This window comes from Nanorana parkeri, unplaced genomic scaffold, assembly GCF_000935625.1.
Source record: "Nanorana parkeri isolate BGI_ZX_2015 unplaced genomic scaffold, ASM93562v1 scaffold42, whole genome shotgun sequence".
Lineage (NCBI taxonomy): Eukaryota > Metazoa > Chordata > Amphibia > Anura > Dicroglossidae > Nanorana > Nanorana parkeri.
In genome coordinates, this window is record NW_017306310.1 from 2,585,879 (window position 1) to 2,597,305 (window position 11,427).

General features: G+C 47.2%; 1 protein-coding gene across 1 annotated transcript in view; it reads right to left on the bottom strand.

Annotated features, from left to right (window-relative positions):
* ABHD2 (abhydrolase domain containing 2) overlaps positions 1-10,717 on the bottom strand; it is a 55,203-nt gene extending 44,486 nt beyond the window's left edge. Inside the window, exon 1 of the mRNA XM_018571690.1 lies at positions 10,602-10,717. The gene's annotated coding sequence lies outside the window, so the exon portion shown is untranslated. The remainder of the gene's footprint in view (positions 1-10,601) is intronic.
* Between the last annotated feature and the right edge of the window lie 710 nt (positions 10,718-11,427).

Consider the following 11,427-nt stretch of genomic DNA (forward strand, 5'->3'; position numbering starts at 1 on the left):
AAAAAAAAAAGGACACTACTTTTTTGGGGAAAAAAAAAAAAAAAAAAAAAAAAAAAAAAAAAAAGCTTGTGCAATATGTAAAAGGCCTCATTTACACAAGGTGCATTGCCCCATATAAGGTGAAAGGCCGGTTGCTGATGTACCCGAAGCTGTGGGGAAAAGCATTCGGGATGCTCAATTACCTCTATGTAGACACAGGAGCTCTAGGCTCTCACATACTGCGGTCAACAGCTCTGAGTTCTAACAGGGACACACAGAGAGTGTATGGCCCAATACGCAGACATGATAGAGTTAAATGAGGTGCCCACATGCTTCTCCTCACAGCTGTAGGTGCATCATCAACCAGCCCTTCCTGGGAGCAACACTCCTATGTGAATGAGAGCTAAATGTAAACCATCTGGCTATTATTTATTATGAGAGGGGGTAACAACAAGTAATGCCTGTTTTATATCTGCTGTTCATGTGAACTTCAAATAAATGCACATTGGTCTATATATTGATAATAACTGAATGGATTGTTTAGGCGTCTCCTCTATATTACAAAGTTTTGGTAAATCTAAAAGGAGATTGTACAAACATTATTGACATAGTGTATGGCAAGCTTTACTATCCCAGAATACCAGCAGGTGTTGTGTCTGGAGTGGGGGAATTATGAGCAAATGCTTTGTTCACACAGGAAGGAACACCATTATTTTCCCGTTCAAAAACACACACACACACACACACACACACACACACACACACACACACACACACACACACACACAAATATACACTCCATTGACGCAAAGTCAGCATATGACAAAGCACAGGCATGGTGCAGTTGAGAGGGAGCCTGAAAATATTGTCAGGATCCACCTCGGCTGCCTCACTGACCGCAACCTCTCTGTGTAAAGCTGGGCACACACCTTACAACCATCGCAAGACTTTTGTCTTGCGATGGTTCAAAGGTACTTAAAAAAAACCGTACGATCTGCCTATGTTGCATAGGCAGATCGTACTTGCGATGATCGCAAGCCACGCCCCGAAGGGCGGGCTTCCGATGACCGCAATGCCGAATGGGCAGTGTGCACTTGCGCACACCGGCCCGTACGGCTTTTATCTTACGAACATGCCACAAACCAGCCGAACATCGCACGATGCTCGGCGGGTTTTCGAACATGTCCGTAAGTTAAAAGTCGTGCGACCTTACAGTAGTAGAGGTCGCACGGCTTCCACACACCTTGGAAGGCCAACCAGAGCCAGGCCTTTCCTGGCCTATAGCTCCAGCACAGAGGGGAGGGAAGGAATCCCTGTGGGAGGTAGAGACCGATATTTGCTCTTTGCTGGGAGCACAGATTAATAGCTGACTGATCAGTGGTCAGGAGATCGGTTTGCTCCTGGTCTTAGAGCCAGTATCTGATAGCAGTGTTCCATGCCGGCTCTAACAGTCATGGAAGGATGTTTGCCTCTCCCCATACTTCTCCTTTAATTATAGCCCAGATCACCGACAGCAGCTAGATGGTTTTCAGTAAAAAAAATAGTGAACATTTGTATCAAATAAGTGAAAGTTATATTGCTGAAGCATCAAATTCAGCAAATATTGAAATAAACAGTTCCTAGAATTCTTCAGACTGATAAGACTCTTCGTGACTGGTACGTCTTGTTTACACCTGTGGAAAAAATAACCAGGCAAACAGCGGAGTCCCTCTGCGATATAACACTGGGATGTGTATTCCCAGTCACATGGCACATACAGTTATACAACACAGCTTATATGACTTAGAAAGCCTATCCCAATACTAAGAGGCCAGCGTCTTACCTACCTTCATGAAATAAAACTAACACCTAGCCTTTGCCTACAATGCATTTGTAACCGCCAGTTGGTTACATACAAGATTCTCAACTAGCGGTACAGGTGTCCGGGGGGGTACTGCCGAGTGGTACATGTGTCCATGGGAGTACTGCTGAGTGGTACGTGTCCAGGGGAGTACTTCTAAGAGGTACAGGTGTCCAGGGGGGAGGGGGGGATACTACTGATACACGTGTCCGTGGGGGGTACTTCTGAGCGGTACAGGTGTCCAGGGGAGTACTGCTGAGAGTATACCGTTTGGTTCAAGCACTACATTCGTTTGTCCAAATGTCCGATTAATGTTTATAATTTAACCCCAAGAAATAATTAGTATGTAAAACAGAACAACTAATTACTTTGAGTTCCTTAAAACAAAGTGATTGCTTGAAATATGTTTCTATGCATTGGAGGCACAGCTAAAAATGTACGTATATACGTATACTTCCCCCCTCCGATCCTCCAGCACTGACTGGCGGAACGGACGGGGCGGGCACAGCTGGCTCTGCCTCTAGATAGGCAGAGCCAGCTGTCACTCACGCAGCTGGGCGGATCCCGACAGTAATGTGGGGATCCGTCCCGGCTGCGGCGTCTAAGTAGACCGCGAGCTGTAGCTCGCGACATACTGAGGTTTGGGTCACGGGAGGACGCTAGTTTATGTCCTCCTGTGACCCTTCGGAGAACTATGGGGAAAAACACTGACCCCCATAGTTCTCCTTTAAGTAAAGCAACTCTTTCCTACACAAATGTTTACAGAAATTGTTGCCAAATATGAACTAATCAGCTTCTAAACAACTGATGCAAGATCAGTAAAGCAGAACTGCGCTGAGGGTTCACACCTTGGCGTATTGAATATGCGCGTCGGTCGCGCGTTTATTTTTACCGCGATTCCGAAGGCTACTTGACTGTATCCCAATGGAAAACACCCTACAAAACGGCCCAAAGTAGTACCTGGACCTTTTCAGGCGTGGGCCGTTTTGTAGGGCGTTAGGGAAGGGCGGAAATACGGCAAGGTGGGAACGAGACCATTGACTACAATGCAATGTATATTTTTGACCGTTTTGTAGAGCGTTCGTCGAGCGTAGAACGCGCTACAAAACGGTCAGGTGTGAACGAGAGCCAATTCCCCTTAATGGACGCATTTTGCACAGTGTAGAGAAGAGGAAACTTGGATGTCAAGATACCCGAGCCCATCCAATGAGAACTGTATGAAGTGGCGCAGGTCTCTATACGGGATGCCCACAGATGCCGCTGGTTTCTGGTATCTGGGAACTTGAAGCAAACGTGACATCTGTGCGCATGCGTGGGATTATCCCACATGTGCACAGAGGTGGTGCCACAGGTGTCTGCCGGGTCCCGAATACCTGGCACAATCTGCGGCGCATCTACCTGGCATGCCTGAGTAAAACATTGCCTCCCGGGATGTGATATTGCAATCCCTGGAGGCATTGGGACGTCCCTGCATAGTTCTCACCTAGACAAGAAATCTGGGATTGCTGCGCTGACACATAAAAGCGGCCATTCCTTAAACATTTCCAGTACTGTAAGTTTGTGAAATAGGTCTAGGTCTTAGGTAAAGGCTTAGGCTGCATGTTTGGAGAAAGAAGAAGAGGTGATGGAACAGAATATTAAGAGGCGTCACCATGTGGGGAATGGAAATGTTCATTGGCTTCCATAATACATGAGGACCTAGGTAGCATTTATAGTGCCGTGTAAAAGGCTGAACCGTACTTTAATATGTAGATTTAATATGAAAATTACAAACAAATCTTCTCTGTAAATGCTACAAGACTGTTCCAGTTACACATGGAGTGGACTAATTCGCACATGGTGCGTTTCATTTTCGTGTACATGTTACATGCATGAGCTTTTATGTTCAATGACACCCCTACGTACTAAGGGAACATACATGTATTGCAGCACACTATAACGCACAGCCATTTGAATGGGCTGCCTTAGAACAGAACAACATTTGTAATAAATCTTGCAGTGGGACTACCACCCGCACACTGCAAGGGGGCTACCCGCACACTGCAAGGGTTATCTGCTCATTTTAGTCTAGGGACCAAAATACAAAAAAGTTGTACTCACCTGATCCTCCACGCCGACTGGTCCTTCTGCCTCACTCCCCCTCTTCTGCAGCGGTCTAAGGATCCGCGAGTCATCGCATTCTACAGTATATACAGTGTATTAGCTGTTAGGACGCCAAGGGACATGCCAACGCTGGATAAGAGGAGGAGAGAAGCAGGAGGGAGCGCTGTGACAGTCGGCCAGCTCCAAGGTTCAGGTGAGTACAACTTTTTCTTATTTTAGTCCCTAAGTAAAAACGAGCAGTTAACCCTTCCAGTGCCAAGGTGGCCCCACTACAAGCGTTAATAAAAAAAAAAAAAAGTTTCCTGCAGTTGTTCTTTAATGTAACGCATGTGAACACATCCTGTAAAGGGCATGTATAACTCACCCCATGGAGCACTTAAATGTGAAGGAGCCCTCAGGCTCCACTTTATTTAAAAAGAAACCACAGCCTGATTAGGAACATCGCTCCCCTCCCAGCATGCTGTAGAGATGGAACGATAAGCATGCCTCACACACACATATTTTAGAGGTATTTTCCTCCATAATCAGCCAAAAATCAATCTGTGGGTGGCTCTGCCGGCACCAACCAGCTGAACAAACTTCAATCCAAAATTTGAAGGAGCCGGGTGATTGTTGATCAAACAAGTGGCTGTGGCCGATAAGCTGCAGTCCCTGTTCAGGTATTCCGACAGCCGTAGAAGCCAGCTGTCTGAATACAATAGCAGACAGAGGAGATTTATCTATCTATACTGTTTAGCGTGGATGGGGGAATGAAGTGATTTGATTTCTCCGTGGACTGAAAGAAAAACAACCTTAACGTGTATGGCCAGCTGTACTCTGTGTTGGAGCAGTAGTCTGACATGCCCCAGCGGAGTCAGACCTACAGCTCTGCAATTAGCAAAGCTCACATTCTCTGGTGATTGGAGATTCCAGCACTGGAGGTGTTACAGACCTCTCTAATATCCATGTCTTCTGGTCACTCATCTCCTCCTCCTTGGGCAGCCGCTTCTGATGCAACTTCTGCACGTGCACATAGCGGATACATCATCCCCAGCACTGCCAGGTACACGGCACATACACTCATCCAAAGGAGGGAGGGAAGAGAGAGAAACGTCTTTTTTGTAGAAGAGACTTCAAAAACTTCCTTCTGTTAAAGTTGTATTAAATTTTTTTAGTAATAGGGAATCCCGATCAAACAAATCTACATTGCCCAGCAAACTTATGCCAGAATGCGTAGTCATCATGCTTCTAAACAGCTCCAGTTCTCTCATCTCAGCTTCCCTGAACTTCCTGTCCAGTACAAGCTCACAAGGGACAGAAAGGTCTCCAGCAGTTGGCAATATTCTAGCTCTGGAAAGGGAGGAAGGGCTAGAGGGGAGAAGGGAGCAGGGGAGTGATTGCCTTGCCAAGTCTGTGTGTTTGTGAAGATACACACAGCTTACTAGCACACACAAGGGTGGCTCCCTAGAACCCTGCAATGGAAAGCTGCCACCCTAAAACAGGATATCAGGGCCAGTGCTCAGGAGACCAGCTGATTCTGCAGGAAACTACAACTTATAAACATCAAGGACCAGCATTAATTGTGAGTGATTTCATCAGAATTTCAAACAGCTTAAAAACCTTTTGACTTTAATATCACTTTAAACTCTCCATCAAATTTGAAAAATTGTCTCAAATTCCACTTTAAGTCACCACAATTCAACCGACAACTGAAAAGGTTTAATAGGCGCCAACTGTCATTTTCCAAAGTCATTCCCGTCCTCGCTGCTGGTTCTTGTTTCATATGACACACCAATGGATATTCGAGCCTGGAGAGAGACGCTTTGATGACAAGGGAGTGGCGGTAGAACAATGGCAGGCTGTGGCTGCGTTATAGATAATTGACCAAACAACTTCCTATTTGGTTATTTACCGCAATGTCATTGTTCTAACACGGCCAAAAATCAGGAGATTTTCATACATCTAAAGGCTTGCTTCCACCAGTCCACGCGTCTCATACACTATTCTTTGCGATCACACCGCACTGTAACGCGGAGCATTTTATTACCACGCGTTCCTGTGCAGCCGATCGTACTGCGGGCGCGTCTGCAGTGCCATTTACTTGAATGGCACTGCCGTGCCCCATCCGGCCCCAGAACGCAGTGAGACTTTATGTGTGCGATCCCTTGCGTCATGGGCACGGGACATTGCGGTACATGCGCATGCTGGTGGTAACAAGCCCTAAAGCAGTGGTTCTCCACCTCTGAGACCCCAGGACACACATTTGTCCACGGTCATGAAGTCACGACCTAAGTCGCTCTGCAATGGAATGCACGGCAGTGTGGGCTGCTGTGCTGTCATGGAGCTCCATCCATAGGTGCATTGCTTGTACAGCTCCCATGCGCACCCAGTAGAGGTGCTGGGAGCCAGAATGTGATGTCACTCCGGTCCAGGTACCTCTACAGAACATGCGAGGGAGCTGTAAGCAGTGCAGGTATGGATGGAGCTCCCTCACGGCCATAGCCACATCTCAGCCCACCTCAGTGCCGAGCAGCATATTTTGCATGGTTGCTCGGTGTCAGAACGGACAATGCTGCGCTAGGGGGAGGCTAGGGAGAGGCTGAGGAGCCTCTCACCTAGAAAAGTGGAAGGCATGCGGCGACCCACTGAACATGGGGTCGCGACCCACTTTTAGGCCACAACCCACCAGTTGAGGACCAAGGCCCTAAAGGCTGAAACTTACTGGGGACAGCACACCAAGCAGAGGCTGTTCACTTACACTGGCCATACACTACTAGATTTTCTTTATTCAGTCTTTGTGATGGAGGACTTTCCTGTCGGGTTACTGTATTCTGACAGCGGGCACTCGCTGTTGTCAGAATACACAAACAGTGACTACAGCTGATTTGCTGTAGTCACTGCTCAGCTGAGAATTTTCAACTTGGCTCCTTCAACATAAGTCAATGAAGTAACTGACTTTTGTTGAGCCTGCAGGGCCGTCTGCTGCATCACCGACCTCAGCAAAGTGATTGCTAGTGCTTTGAATACCCAATCATGTCCCAGCTTCCAGTAATAATGACCAGCCACTACTGCCCCCTCTATCCTTGTTCAGGGGCACTGGTCTCGAATTCACACCCTCTTATAGGCATTCTGTAGAACAGGGGTGGGCAACTCCAGCCCTCCAGATGTTGTGGAACTACAAGTCCCATGAGGCATTGCAAGACTGACAGTTACAGGCATGACTCCCAGAGGCATGTTGGGGTTTGTAGTTAAAGTACAGCTGGAGGGCCAGAGTTGCCCACCCTTGCTGTAGTGCGTGGCACCTGATGAGCCCCTCCTACACTTGTTCTGCATAGGTCAAGGGTGGGAAAACTCAAGCCCTCCACCTGTGGTGCAACTACAAATCCCATGAGGCATTGCAAGACTTTGACAGCCACAGGCAGGACTCCCAAGTGGCAGATACATGATGAGATTTGTAGTTTCACCACAGCTGGAGGGCCAGAGTTTGCCTCCCCCTGGCATAGGCTATGGGCAGCACAGCGATGATGCCACTGCTTCAATTACAAGGTAATATGCGGGTTTGTAAAAACATTTAATGCACACAAAACGGATTTGTATCATTTGTGGCTATTATGGAATATATTTAAATTCCATGTTTTTGTTTTCAGAGTTCCGCTTAAGGGAAAAATGCAGCAGCATAGAAGAGTCTGGCTGGTTGTATAAAGTTTTCTTGAAATCCTGATGTATGTGGAGTGCGGCCTTCCCTTTGTATTGATTGCTATGGATTGGGGAAGAGATGAACCCCATGAGCCAGGAAAGCCTGGAGCCCTGTCTTCTGAATCTGCAATTTTCAGCTGCATTACCTACCTGGTTATAGCAGATTTGCTCCCCCCCCAAAATGAACACCCTGCAAATCACTGGGGGGGTGGGGGAGAAAACAAAACTACACAGAGGCTGCAGTCACACCGCACTATTTCCAATGGTGCCCGTTCACATGCGAGCGTAGTCCCACTTGTAGCCTGATGCCTGAATATACAGCTTTGTTCTCAGGCAGAATTGTGTCCTCAGACTTCAATGCCAGCACCTCAGAAACACACACTGTTCATGCCGAACAACCATCTCCACCTCCTAGTAACTAGCTTTCCATTGGCCAAAACAGAAACTCAAACCTGACAAATGTGCATAAAAGCACGCTTCTAAATGGCCTGAATCCACTCATACTCAGGTGTGAATGGCACCCGGTGCCAACATTGTCAGAGCTTGGAAATAAATAACATAAAGCCGTTGCATGGACATCAGTGATACTCTTCAGAGGTCTGTCCCCAGTAGTGCGACAAATGGTGGAACTCGTAACAGATTCACATACGTGTCAGTATAGTGTGTGCAAATCTGTCATAACCCTAGTGCACACCAGACTGGAATCCCACTGTAGTACGGAGAAGGCTTGGATGACGTGCAGTAGGCACCGCACAAAATCAAATGTGGAGGAGAAAGTCACCCGCACACCGAGATCCAATGCATCAATATGTCTTTTTATTGACGGCAGATACACATGCCGTCAAGTGGCTCCGGAGCTGGTGTCAGATGGAAGGATTTGGTTTCCTGGAGAACTGGGCTGACTTCGCAGTCGGCTATCGGCTCTTCAGCCGAGACGGGCTGCATCTTAATGGGAAAGGTGCAGCATTCCTGGGAGGGAAAATGGTAGAAAGACTGGAGGAGCTTTTAAACTAGAAAGTGGGGGGGAGGGTATAAAAATAAAATTACTTAAACTAAACGTTGATAATTTAATCATAGATAAAAATAACACAGAAAGTAGTAAAAAAGGAGTTAATAATAGTGGGCTCACTCCAGTCAAACCAAGTATGGGCAACGTTTCAGAACCTAGCGAGGTCCCTTCGTCAGGCAAAAAACATAGTGATGATATCTTATCTGCCTGATGAAGGGACCTTGATGGGTTCCATAGTGTCATTATGTTATCTGCCTGATGAAGGGACCTCGATGGGTTCCATAGTGTAATTATGTTATCTGCCTGATGAAGGGACCTCGATGGGTTCCAGAGTGTCACTATGTTATCTGCCCGATGAAGGGACCTCGATGGGTTCTATAGTGTCACTATGTTATCTGCCTGATGAAGGAACCTCGATGGGTTCTATAGTGTCACTATGTTATCTGCCCGATGAAGGGACATCGATGGGTTCCAGAGTGTCACTATGTTATCTGCCTGATGAAGGGACCTCGATGGGTTCTATAGTGCCACTATGTTATCTGCCTGATGAAGGGACCTTGATGGCTTCCATAGTGTCACTATGTTATCTGCCTGATGAAGGGACCTCGATGGGTTCCAGAGTGTCACTATGTTATCTGCCTGATGAAGGGACCTCAATGGGTTCCATAGTGTAACTATGTTATCTACCTGATGAAGGGACCTCGATGGGTTCCAGAGTGTCACTATGTTATCTGCCTGATGAAGGGACCTCGATGGGTTCTATAGTGTCACTATGTTATCTGCCTGATGAAGGAACCTCAATGGGTTCTATAGTGTCACTATGTTATCTGCCTGATGAAGGGACCTCGATGGGTTCTATAGTGTCACTATGTTATCTGCCTGATGAAGGGACCTCGATGGCTTCTATAGTGTCATTATGTTATCTGCCTGATGAAGGGACCTCGATGGCTTCCATAGTGTCACTATGTTATCGGCCTGATGAAGGGACCTCGATGGCTTCCATAGTGTCATTATGTTATTTGCTTGATGAAGGGACCTCCATGGGTTCTATAGTGTCACTATGTTATCTGCCCGATGAAGGGACCTCGATGGGTTCCAGAGTGTAACTATGTTATCTGCCTGATGAAGGGACCTCGATGGGTTCCATAGTGCCACTATGTTATCTGCCTGATGAAGGAACCTCAATAGATCCTGAAACGTTGCCCATACTTGTGATGCCATGTGGATCTGCCATCAATAAAAGGACGTATGATGCATTGGACCTCGGTGTACAGGTGACGATCTCCTCCACGTCTGTCATAACACTGACACAACTGTCATGGACGTCTCCTGTGAAGACACCGAGCTATACAACAAGAGGAGATATTTGGGAAGAGTAATAGAAATGTATTGAATGTTGCAGAATTGTTTCCTAGATGTGACACAACCAACAATTCACTCCACCATGGAAGAGGTCACATCTACCCCCATGTTCCTCATCACCAATATGGCGGGATTTCTCTATACAGTAAAAGTGTCACCAATAAGAACCAATAACATTTACTGCACAACAATGAAAACGTTGCAGTTTTCATGAATTTAGTACAAGGCTTCGGGCAACAAGCACACCACCATAGATGACTTATTAAATGGCCCCAAAGATCATCTACACTGAAAACAATGGGCCAGGCCCCATGGTGAAGTGCAAGGGGCCCCATTGTGCAGCAGATGTCACCTACAGATGGAGATCATCGATGATGGCTTGTGTTTATGTTTGGGCCATCCCTGATGAGGAGGGAGAGGAGCTCCGTGTATATAGGAGAACTCCATGATTTCCTATGGTCATCCTAGTGACAGCAACCTATCAGAGCTGCATGTCATCCATACATACGTATGTCTATATATACACAGTATATCCCCTGGGCTGGGTCCCACCAATGTCACACACACACACACTATGCACATCACATCACCCTCCCAACAGACAATGACAGGCCGAGCTGGCCATCCCCTCACCTCACGGCTCTCCCGTCAGCGAGAGATGACATCCACAGCCGTGTTGCTTCACCGCCCTCCAGCACCTTCCACTTCTCACTCAGTCCCTTGACGACAGTTACTTCCCTGACAACACAGCTGCTTCAGTCTCTTTCACTTTATTGGGCGCAACCACTGTCGATCAGGTCCACCCGCTGGTGATTGGGCGGAAAGTATGGGACATCTTATTGGTGGAAGGGGGCCGCTAGGCTCCAGAAATGAGGCAGCAGTGAGTCACCAGGAGTAACAACAAGCGCTGCTCGGGGATTGGCCGAAAACGACGTCACTCAAACATCTACTTAAACCCTGCTGGTTCGACACGTGATGTGTGTGGCGGGGATTTGGGCAGAAAGGGGGATTGCGACTAGTTAATTCGTCCTATGTATGAAGGATGGATGGGGGTGTCATTGTGCAGACCGCGGAGCAGTTGTATTCTCAGCTCGCAGTGACATGGTGGTCCGCTTTATTCATTTCCAAAGCAGTTTAATGTCAGTAGAAGGTCCATGTAAGATGAGAGCTCTATGCTTACAGAGGTGCTGAAGTTGTCAAACCAATCACTGTTATATGAGGAAGTGAGGCAGACCTGGATTAAGGAGTGGCTGTCGCTGTTCTATACTTGGACTTTGCTATAGCATGTGTCACAGTTCTCTAGAGATGGCCAATGTGTGACAGAGTTTATAGCAGCGTGTTCTTCCCACTGACCACCAATGTAAGCGGTTTTCTTCCCACTGACCACCAATGTAAGGGGCGTTTTCTTCCCACTGACCACCAATGTAAGGTGCGTGTTCTTCCCACTGACCACCAATGT